Source organism: Penaeus monodon, chromosome 14 (assembly GCF_015228065.2).
Source record: "Penaeus monodon isolate SGIC_2016 chromosome 14, NSTDA_Pmon_1, whole genome shotgun sequence".
Classification (NCBI taxonomy): domain Eukaryota; kingdom Metazoa; phylum Arthropoda; class Malacostraca; order Decapoda; family Penaeidae; genus Penaeus; species Penaeus monodon.
The window spans coordinates 40,607,569-40,617,111 of NC_051399.1; positions in this window are offsets into that span (position 1 = coordinate 40,607,569).

Below are 9,543 nucleotides of genomic sequence, written 5' to 3' on the forward strand. Positions count from 1 at the left end.
TTTCTTGACAAGGCAAGTTAAGGTTAAAAAAACGATTGGTTATTGGGTTTACTTGCTCAATGTCTGATGGGGCATTGATCTTTCTGGTGTTTTAAGCCGTTTAAGGTTGATTTGGTTGGGGGACATTTCGTATTCCGTTCTTTAAAATTTATTTCTTTTCCCTGAAATCTTTTCCTGCATCAATTTCCGCATGCTTGGGATTCCATCTCCTTTAATTTATTTTTTACTAAAAAATTTTTATTTTGTTTTTAAGGGTAAATCTTCTGGGAATCGAGTTCTTTGATGGGTTCGTACTGTCGGAATTGTCCAAAAAATCTGGATGTTATGGCGTTTGGTAAAAAAACTTTCTGTTTTTTTTGAAGGAAGCCTTTAAAGCAGGGGGGCATTTCTCAAGGGCCAAACCCTCCATGTTTCGGTGTCATTCACTAAAAAGGGATTTTTTACAGGGGTGGAGGGATGGCCATGTTTTGTCTTTGTTCTTTTTGCGTTAGGGTTTTCTTAGATTTCATCCATACAGAAGAGAATGATGATTTTTCTTTTTCCTTGATCGTGTTATTGTAGACATAAATCCAGTTCTCATTAAGGGCCCCCCCCCCACTGATGGAACAGTGGGGAGTTAAATGCCACAACCAGAAAACAAAAGCCAAGGGTGGGAGAGGGGAGTTCGGCCTTGGGAATATTTAAGCTGTTGATGTTAGCGGTCTTTCATTTCAAGGTGGCCATCTGTTTGTTGGTTTAAGGGGGGGAACTAGGAGGGGTCGTGCTCCCACGTCCTTTTCATGGTTCTGGGTTCAGGGGAAAACTTGGGAATGGGGAAGTTTTATTGTTTGAGATCTTGTAAAAAAAAATTACTAGGGGCCATTGAGGGGAATCCAGGTTTTCATTGAGGGGGCCAACAAGAATTCAAAGGGGGCATTTCGTTGTTTATAGTCTGTTATCCAACTTTTGTGGCAGGGTTTTGTTAAAGGTTGTTTCTTCTGGATTCTTTCGTTGGGTTCTTTTGGATCACTATGATTTATTTATTAGTTATTATAGTTAATTCTTTTTAATTTAGTTATTTTATTCATCATTTATTATTATTATTATCAATTTGATCTTAATTAACTTTAAAATTTTTTACTATTTAATTTTAAAGTTCTTTGTTGCTGTTGTTACTTATATTATTTGTTTTAATAAAATAATTAATGGATTTAAAAAAAAATGAATTAATAATTGATCTGATGGTGATGATCACTTGATAGGGTGCGGTGATGATTGGAAAGGATTGGGGGGACCCGGCCAGTTTTTTCTTTCCTGGGGCGCGGGCATATCATTTTTCCTCTTATTGTGTCAGTGCCCGGCTCCAAAACCATTTTTTCCATGTCAGACGAGAGAAGGGGCAAGGGGGTTTCCTGTACAACCCATTATATCTGGACTCGGGGACTAGGGGGCCCCACAGGGGAATCAAAGCCAACCACTGGAGGGGGGGGTCCACCCCAAAAAAATAAGTCACGGGGCATAACACCGCTTCTCCCTCTGGCCCGCAGCCATGCCCCGCAACTGGGGCGGGGCAAAAAAAAAAAAAAACCCAAACGAATCCCAGGAGGAGAGCGGGTTTGAAGCATGGGAACCAACAAAAACGAAAAAAAAACACCGGGGTTAGGGGTTGGAGCCGCGAGGGTGACAGGGCGTAAGGGCCACACGACCGGGGGGGAGGGGCCAAAAAGGCCTGGGGGGGGGGGTGGGGAATACAGCAAAAAACCCTTGATAGTGCTTGGGGAAAAAAAAAAAACAGCAGCAAGAGGGGTTCTGGCAGGGGGCGGGGAATAAAGTCGGGGGCCCCCCTCCCCACCCCCCCCCCCCCCCTCCCCCCAGCGCCCCCCCCCACGCAAAAAAACAGTGGGACAAAAATAATAAAGGGAGGGGAGCCCTCAACCACTGAGGGGGGGCGGGGGCATGTGGTACCACGAACGACCGAAGAAGGACGGAAACAAGGCCCAGCAAGGGTATGAGGAGAGGAAGGAACTGAGTTGGTCACGGGAAGTGAAGAATAAGAACACCTATACAGGGGTAGGAATGAAAAATGAAAAAAAAAAACAGTCGAAGTAAAAAACACCAGGAGCAACCATAAATAAAAGGGGAGAAGAGAAAGGTGCAGTCAGCCCAGCAGCGCAACAGACAACGGAGGAAATAGAATTTTAAGTATGGAGGAATTTATTTATGATTCACTTAATTTCATTTATCTATATTAGTTATGTAAGTATTTATATAGTAGTATGTTGTTTGTTGTGTCTAATTGGTGTTATTAGACTCCAGTGGGTGTGCCCTGCATCTGCTTTGCGCCTCGGTTCTTGTGCGGTGTTATTATTATTAGGTGCGTTGGTACTTCGGGGCGGTGTAAAAATTGCGTGGATGAATGTTTTATCATGTTCTTTTTTTCAAAAATTATGAGTTGTAGTGATTATCATGCTTGACTGATGTGTGGATCTGGAGTTAGTCTGGGTGTGGTTATTATATTATTAGTATAATTATTTACTGTGAATTTTGAAGATGATGAATGTTTTATTAAATTTATTATTGGTAGTATTAAAGGGTTTGGTTGTTTTGTTCTGTTTCGCTGTTCGTTGGTGGGTTATGGTGTGAAATGTCAGTTAATGTATTGGTGTTAAGTAATGTAATGTGTGTATGATGAGTTCGCGTTGGTTGGTATTTTATGATTAGGTTTAATTGGTGGGCTTAGTGCCAGTGTTTGTTTATTTTGCCATGGATCTGGTGGTAGTAACCTATTATTGTTAAGTTTTTATCACTTACTAACATTTTAACTGTCTATACTTTTTTACTTATCTAATTAATTTTTAATAAAATGGGTTGTGTTGTTTGGTTTTTTGGCATTATATTTATTTTCTTTAAAACTTACTTATTAATTTTTACATAATTTATTTGTATTTATTATTAATTTTATTATTTATTATTATTTAATTTATAATTATTATTTCTATTATTTCATTTTCCAACGAATTCTTATTTATTAGTGATGGAATTATTAATTGTCTCTATTATCATTTCATTCTCATCCAATTAGTATTTCACAATTCGAATCAATTGAGAGGAGGGAGTAGGCAGGGAAAGGGGAGGTGCAGCAGACCCAGTGAACGGCAAGGGGGGGAGAAGCAAAAGCAAGGAGGTCACAAATACACCCAAATGAATCAGGCAGGTAATTGACCGGAAATGAGTGGGGCGAGGAGGGGGAGGGAGCAGGAGGATGTAATGGGCGAGTGAGGGGACCCGGCATGATGGAGTAGGGGGTGAGGATGGCAAAAAAAGCAGGAGGCCGCAGTAGGGAAAGATGGAGACAGAGATTGAGGAGGTAGTTAATTTATAAATGAATTATGTGGGGTGACGAGGGATGAGGATTTTGTGTATTGGGATGGGTCGTTTAGTGAAGAGCGGGGGTAAGGTCAATTTATCAGGCTTGTTCTGCTACAGGGTGCAGGTGGTGGGAGTGATCATTATTTGCGGAAAGGAGGTGGGGGTACCGGCAGGCAGTAGGTAGGTATGGTGAAGCTGGTGATGAGAAAGCGATAGGGTCCAGTGGGGCAGGACGTATATGGGATAGAAGGGTTAAAGGAGTGCAAGTGTCACTCAATCAACTCGGCCATCTGCATCAGTGGGCAGCGTGGAAAATACACAGTGAGGGAAGGCCATTAGGATGGGGGGAGAGGTGAAAATGGGATTAAAGGGAGGGGGTATTTATTGAGTTGTTATTGCGGGGGGTGGGGTAGTAGGAATGGTGGAGTGACGGGAAGTGTAGGGGAATTGGAGGAAGGGGTTAATGAGGAATAGATTATCATTGGACATATAATTTTCAAAGGGCAAAACAGGTTATTATGATATAAGGTGGTTTCAGTAATTTATCCGCTTACTAGTAGGATTGATTATTGTAGCATATTTGGCTAAGTTATTTGGGTATCACTACAGTAATTACGGGAAGTTAGGACCCCGAGGATGTAGGAAGTAAGTAATAGGGGGGGGATTTTTATCCCAATGCACTCCGCCCAAAGATCAACGCCCAAAAAACCATGCTCAAAAATTTAGTTATTTGGGTTAGGGAGTCGGAAATGAGTAGTGGGGTATTTTGAATTGTATTGTAATGTATTATCATCAGTAATCACCGCAAGTCCATGCCAGCAACTATTCCATTGGAAGTGACCATTATATGTGGCTCAGGGATGAGGTATGGTACTGGAGTAAGTAATGTAGGCCCTAAGATTACGAAAGGCGGGTTGTACGAAATGTACACTGGGGGCTATTGCTATCTTTATTTTAATTATAGTGGATGCTATAGTAGTATTGTTCTCGATATGCATTCAAACTTTGCCATACATTCCAATCACAAACCAAATAACAAACAACAATACAAACATCAAATAAAACAAATCAAAGCCACACAAACACCTAAATCAACAAAAACAACAAAAAACACAACAAACACAATACAAAACCAAAAAATAACAATAAAAAACAAACCAAACACAACAATCCGCAAAACCCAAAAAACAAAAACAAGAAACAAAACAGTTACCCATCACATTAATTTCCATTTGTCCATAACAAAATGATCCTATTCTTAGTTCTTGTATTTCTTAAAATTGTTCTCTTCCCATATTTAAGTATATTTGCCGGAAACTGGGTGCGCATGGTGGGGGGGACAAGTACAACCAACATTTTTTTTCATTAGGGGCGGGGATTTTTACAACGTTTAACGGTTTTCGTTTGATGAAGGGGGGTTTTACAAAACATCTCCCTCCTTAAATTGAAATCTTTGGGGGTTAGTGCCGGTGGGGTGGACCTGGAGGGAAAACCCTCAAACCCCCACAGCAAATATCCATTTACGTATTATATAAAACCAAACCAAATTACCCCTCCCCCATTGGGGGCATTGGTGGCCAATCAACTGGTTCCATTTCTGTTCAGTTAATTTACATTACCACTGTGTTTTCAAAATAAGTTTAACCCCACTCAGTCGACGCAACCGAACCTAAACACTCGTTAACGACCCTCTTGGTGAAGCTTTAAGATCCAAAAAGTTCTAAAAAACAAAGTGCAATTGGGGAATGGTATTCCACACTGACCTATTTTCATTAATTTATTTCAAGGTGTATCATTGGCAATTGATTAGTACTTCAGGGGGAAATTTTCTGGAAAAACACGGAAAAAAAAAAGGGAGTCATTTATAATGGGAAGCGGGTTGGTGGAGGAAAAGAAGTAAACAAGTTGCGGAGGAATCTCTCCAGATTTTTAGCCCCCGCTATTGTTTTCTCCACATGATGGTACCCAATTTCTCCTAGGAAAAGTTAGGTGGGGGGGGGGGCCGTAGGGGCAGGGACCACCAATCGAACTTTGCAATATTACCTATCATTACCAAGGACCAAAAAAACACTCATTTATTAGAAAAAATGACCCTCGACAAGTGTGGCGTACCATCAATTATGTTCCAACATTTCCAAGAATTTAAACCCTTATTTACATTCATGGGCAGGGTAAGCCTATCCACATGTAGAAGAAGAAAGCAGGGGAAGGCAATAATGACTTGAGGTCTCCTTTTGCTAACCCCCCATATCTTTACACATGTGCAATTTTAACTTAAAACCCCTTCCTTCTGCCTTAATTCTAAAAATAAGAGGATTGTTAAAAGTTAGAAATTCTCACCCTAACACCCCTACTCTTACTCCTTAACCCTCTTCTATATCTTGACTACTGTATCCTTACACTACTGTATTTGTTATCTCCGCGATCTGCCTTTCTTAAACCTATGCACCTCATCATCTTCTCCCTCTGTTCCTCTTCCACTTCACACCAAACGTGACTCTCCATTACTCCTCTATAAATTTGGGGTTGTCAGGGTAATCTCCCGCCATTTTGGTCAATATGTATAGAACTCTAAGGGGGGTCAACAAACTTGGTTATCATAGGACCCCCTACAACCAATTTGCGTTTTAAAAAAAAGATTGTATATTTGTTAAAAAACCATAAAATGGTAAAGGAGCCTCTTATAGTTGTTGGCCACTGGCTGATTTGCCCAACAAGGGTCTGCTATTCTCAAAGTAAAAAATACTAAAAAAAACACACGTCGAAGGCCTTAATTTCTTCTCCTTTTTCATTGGCTACCACCTTACCAGGGGATTGTGTGGTTGGTTGCCTAGGGTAACTCAATGTTATAAATTTCTACTTTCTTTCCCAATAACCTTCTAACTCGCTTTCCGCCCCACTAATCTTACTTGGTATCTGTTTCCGAAAACTTGGGAACTTCTACGGTTTGAACATGAGTCTTATAATCTTTTTTGTACCCCTTGTTTTATTCCCCTAAAAAGAACAATTTTTTTAAGGGTATCCCTTCCTCTTCAGGAATTTCAAGTTTTTTTAGTTCTGGACCTGCCATTTTTTACATTTTTTGCAGGGGGATTTTGCACTGTGAATAGAGGGAAAACAAAACATAATTATTCATCTTGTTTTGTAGGGGTTAAAAGTTTTCGGGGTCTCCTAATTTTTGGAGTACACCTTTCCCATTGTTTCCCACTCGAGCTTTTTTTAAATTTGTCTTCATTCAAAAACCAAGTTGGGTTTAACCACATATCAAAAAACACAAAAAACAAACAGTGTGTGGGTTGAAGATTGGGCATTTTCGGCCCGGTCTAAAACAACACTTTTTTTTTACAATTGCTATTTGGTCGGGGTTTCACGTGGTTTTGTGGGAAGTCTTGGGATTAGTTGCTATTCCCCATCTTTTTGTTATATATTTCTTTTCCACAAGTTATTTTTTATTTACAATTTTATTATACCCCTTCCTTCTACTTCCCTGGTTCTTTGGGGATAGGGCCTTCCAGTTTTGCTGCGGTATTTGTACAGAGTCAAAACAAAATTTGCCTTTTTCGTAAATCGATTTGGGGAAAATGGCCTTTTACACAGGGGGAGCCTTTCCTACATTTCGTTTTATTTTTTTTTTTCCTTTTTATGTTGGGTGAAGCGTGTGGGGGGGCATGTTGCGTATGTGTGCCGTTGAGGAAATCCTCCATCTGCGCCGAAATAAAGCCGGGCTTGCTTGGTTCTACTAAGGCTGGTCTAGGGGGAAATATACAGCGGGGGGGGGGGGAGCGGACGGTCGGGATTTTACAATGTGGGTCCTAAAAACATCTTGTAGCTTTGCGCCGGATAAAAGAGGGGTTTTGAAAGGGGGGACGGGGAACAGGGTGTGGTTTGATGGTTTTTGCGGGGAGCGGCGAAAGGCGATTTAGTGATGTTTTTAGTGGACTAAAGCGGGGGCGAAATGGGGTAGGTTTTTGGGGGGTTAAGAGGGTAGTTAGGCGGAAAAAAAGGATTCTCGATTTTGTAATCTCAGCAGGTTTTTGGGAGCGAGGGGACGGGGGAGATATTGCCGAATTTCCCTTTAAAGGGCGGTTTTTTTTCTATAGCATTATACTATTTCCGTCGCGCCGCCCCTCGGCGTCCCCGGCGGCTTTCCGGGACTCGGCCCCCTTTTACCTACGGGCGGTTTATCTCAGTAAAAAGCGTTTTTTCATGCCTGCCTTAAGGGTTACTCCAACGCTCTATTTTTGCATTTTCTACGGGCTTTGCGTCTGGTTTTGCCTCAATAGGTTTTAATTATTTCTGCGGCGGAATTCTTCATGTGCGGGGTCCCGGATGAGTATATTTGTGGGGCTTTAATGGAAAACCATTTTTTCTTTAAAATCTATAAAACCTGGGTTTGTGTATGTTTCAACTTCACACTAAACTGGCGGTTGGGGGCATGTTTCAGAACTTTTAGCCGAATCTAACTTGAGGGGAACAACAAACACTTGTTGCGGGTGTGTTGCAATTTTGGGGCTGTTTTACTTTTCGGGGGGCGACCGGGGGGGGACAAGAAGGGGATTTTGTCATTTTAAAATTATATTGATTTCTCGTTTCACTTAATGTGGGTTGGTATCGTTCAGGGTTTTTGGGGGGGGGGGGGGATAGAAACAAGTATCTACAGGGAATTTTCGGTGTTCGTAGAGTCTAACGACTAGCGTTTTGGCCAATCGCGAGGGGAGGCATTTAGGTGGACTAAAAAAAAAAAAAACATATTTCGAACATTAAATTGATTAAAGCCCACCACCAGAAAATTGAAAATCTTAAACCATTTCATAGTTGGCCCACGTGTGCGCGCGGTCGCAGAATGATCCCACTATCGCCTTCCCCCTCGTGTAGTGTAAAAAAAGGCAAAAGGTGCCATGGTTCTTATTAAACTGAGCTACTAATTATTAAAAAAAATTTTAAGATTTCCCTCGAGTTGGGGTGGGGGGACATCACGGGATCAATTTTTATTTCTATTTTTTGGTTTGGGGGATTATAAGCTTCTATACTTTTTCATTCACACGGACACATTCTCTCTTTTTTTTTATGTAAAGCACTCCCTCAACCAAACATCAAACCGGTTCTCAGCGTAATGGTTTAGCACCGGATTGTATTTCATCCCACTAACCCAAAAAAAAAAAAACCTAAACCCAAGCGACCAACACATACAACACAACACCACACCCAACAACCCCCACCCCACCCACAAACAAACCCAACCAAACCAACCAACCCCACACCAACCAAAACCACACACACCCACCCAACAACCCACCACAAACACACCGCAACACCACCCCACCCCAACAACACACCAACCAACAACAAAAAACAACCCACCCCCCCCCCACCACAACCACCGTGGTATGGTACTTTATATGTAAATATGTGTGGTTGCTGTGCCCGTTAGATGGATAAAAAGACCCACCAATTAACAAAAAACATAGAATTTATTTTTTTGTATTGTGGGTTGTTTTTCTTTCCCAAATATTAAATTCCAGCCCAAAAAAAGGAAAGGAGTTTTATTTTTTACCCCCCATTAAGATATATACTATACCTATTAATATATATAAATACATTATTTCATTAATATATTTATTAATAATAAATTAATATACTATTCATAAATTATACTTATTAATGTCCATAAAAAAAAAAACAATAATATACCTTTATTCCTTCTCATTTTATTCATGTATCTTCTATTATTCTACTTATGTTGAAAACTTTACATAACCATTATCACTAATATGTAATATAATATTTTAAAATATTGATTATTATACTTTTTAATAAATATTCTTAAAATACTGTATTAATATATAATAATATATATATAATTAATATATTATATATTAGAATAATTAGTATTAACGATTATATTTATTCAAAATAAATATTTGGACAGAAGTTCTCCCACAAAAATGGGGAAGGGTTCTAAAAATGGTAAAAAGGTATAGCTGCGGGGTTTGGTGGCCATGGGTGGGCACGTTTCTACAAATTCTTATTCACCCGAAATAGGCGAAAGGTACACTCACAACCAAATACAACAACCATCTGGAAAAAAATAGTTGAAGATGCCCAGAATTCGAAAAAAAAACCGGCAACAATTTAACACAAAGCCAGACTATAGGAGAATGTCAATACGATAAAATGGAGCAAAAAAAAAAAAAC